The sequence below is a fragment of the Nicotiana tabacum genome, chromosome 22 (assembly GCF_000715075.1).
Source record: "Nicotiana tabacum cultivar K326 chromosome 22, ASM71507v2, whole genome shotgun sequence".
In the NCBI taxonomy this organism is placed as follows: domain Eukaryota; kingdom Viridiplantae; phylum Streptophyta; class Magnoliopsida; order Solanales; family Solanaceae; genus Nicotiana; species Nicotiana tabacum.
The window spans coordinates 207,473,365-207,475,905 of NC_134101.1; positions in this window are offsets into that span (position 1 = coordinate 207,473,365).

Sequence of the window (2,541 nt, forward strand, 5' to 3'; positions counted from 1 at the left end):
GATTCCTTCCTGTTGCCTAATATCGATCGTCTGATCGATGCTACGGCCGGCTACGATACCCTCACTTTTCTCGATGCCTACTAGGTGTATAATCAAATCCAGATGAACCCCGAGGATAGGGAAAAAACCTCGTTCATCACAAAATATGGTACATACTGCTATAACGTAATGCCCTTCGAGCTAAAAAACACAGGAGCAACATACCAACGCCTAGTTGATAAAATTTTCGATCATCAAGTAGGTAAATCAATGGAAGTATATATTGATTATATGCTAGTCAAATCCCAGTGCGCAGAGGACCATTTCACCCATTTGCAGGAAACTTTCAACATCCTCAGAAGCTACAACATGAAGCTCAACCCAGAGAAGTGTGCCTTCGGAGTAGGTTAGGGCAAATTCCTGGGCTTCATGGTTTCAAACAGGGGGATCGAGATCAATCCCGACAAGATAAAAGCCATAGAAGAGATCACAGTGGTGAACAATGTAAAAGTCGTCCAACGGCTGACAAAGCGGATAGCGGCCCTGGGCAGATTCATATCAAGGTCATCAGACAAAAGCCACCATTTCTTCTCCCTACTCAAAAGAAAGAGCAACTTCGAATGGACTCCAGAATGCCAACACACCCTAGAAGAACTGAAACGATACCTGACTAGCCCACCTTTGCTGCACACACCCAAGGAGGATGAAATGCTATACCTATACATGGTCGTGTCTGAAATAGCGATAATCGGCATGCTGGTTCGAGAGGAGAAAGGTACACAATTTCTTGTTTATTATGTAAGCCGAACCTTGGGGGATGCCAAAACCCGATATCCCCATCTAGAAAAATTGGCCCTCACACTGATAAGAGCCTCGCGCAAGCTGAATCCTCATTTTCAGTGTTACTGTATTTGTGTTCTATCAACTTATCCCCTCCAGAGCATATTGCATAAACCTGAGTTATCGGGTCGGTTGGCCAAATGGGCCATTGAACTCGGAGGGTATGATATCGAGTATCAACCTCGAACGGCCACCAAGTCCCAAATCCTGGCGGACTTCATGGCCGATTTCTCACCATCCCTCGTGCCCGAGGTAGAGAAGGAACTTTTATTGCAATCGGGCACGTCCTTCGGGGTATGGACCCTATTCACACATGTTGCCACAAACATAAGAGGATCCAGGCTCGGTATAGTCCTAAAGCCGCCCATTGGCGGCATAATCGGACAATCCATAAAAACCACAAAACTAAATAACAATGGAGCCGAGTACGAGGCTATGATTGCAGGTTTAGAATTGGCCAAACGTTTGGGGGCCAAGACTATCGAAGCAAAATGCGATTCGCTCCTCGTAGTAAGCCAAGTGAACGGAAGCTACGAAGCTCGAGAGGACATGATGCAGAGGTACTTGGACAAAATCCAAGTCACATTACATCGCTTCAAAGAATGGACCTTAGTCCATATACCTAAAGAGCAAAACAGCGAGGTCGATGCCCTTGCCAATCTGGGATCTTCCACTGAAGAAAAATACCTCCTCCTTGGAGCTGTCGTCCAATTATTTAAATCAGTGGTCGAGGAAGGTCACGCGAAGATTAACTCCACCAGCCTGACGTGGGATTGGAGAAATAAATACATTGTTTATCTAAAGGACGGGAAGCTACCCACAGATCCAAAAGAATCGAGGGCCCTGCGAACCAAAGCAGCCTGGTTCTCGCTCGACGAAAATAGGACTCTGTACAAGAGAACTTTTGATGGCCCCCGGGCGGTATGCTTGGGACCGGGCGACACGGATTATGTGCTCCTAGAGATCCATTAGGGCACCTGTAGAAATCATTCCGGGGCCGATTCATTAGTCCGAAAGGTGATCCGAGCGGGCTACTATTGGGACAGCATGGAAAAAGACGCCAGGGAATTCGTCCGAAAATGCGACAAATGCCAGAGGTTCGCTCCTATGATCCACCAGCCCGGCGAGCAACTACATTCCGTTTTATCATCATGGCCATTTGTCACACCTCCTTTTTACCTTACACTCCCGGAAGGGTATAAATAAAGGAGTTTTCCAATTAATGGACAATCGAAATGAGATTTATTTAAAAGATTCAAAGTCGTCACTTGGGAGATTTATGGTGTCCCAAGTCACCGGTTGAATCCCGAATCGAGGAAAATATTGACTCTGTTTAACAGTCCGTGATCCAAAAATCCGGGTAAGGAATTCTGTTAACCAGGGAGAAGGTGTTAGGCATTCCCGAGTTCCGTGGTTCTAGCACGATCGCTCAACTATTATATTCGGCTTGATTATCCAATTTAGACAATTATGAACCTATGTGCAAATTTAACCTTTTGACCGCTTTTATTTAATTTTTAAAGAAGATTGAACGTCGTTTAAAACATATCTTTGGATCGCGCCACATGAAATGCACCCGCAATCCTAAGCATATTTTATTCAACGTTTTGGGATTTGATTTGGGTCACATGAAATGCACACCCGAAATTAAGAAGGTAATATTATTAAACTAACGAGCCTAAAGTAATTACGAATTTGCAACTTTGCGAGGGCCATGAAAAT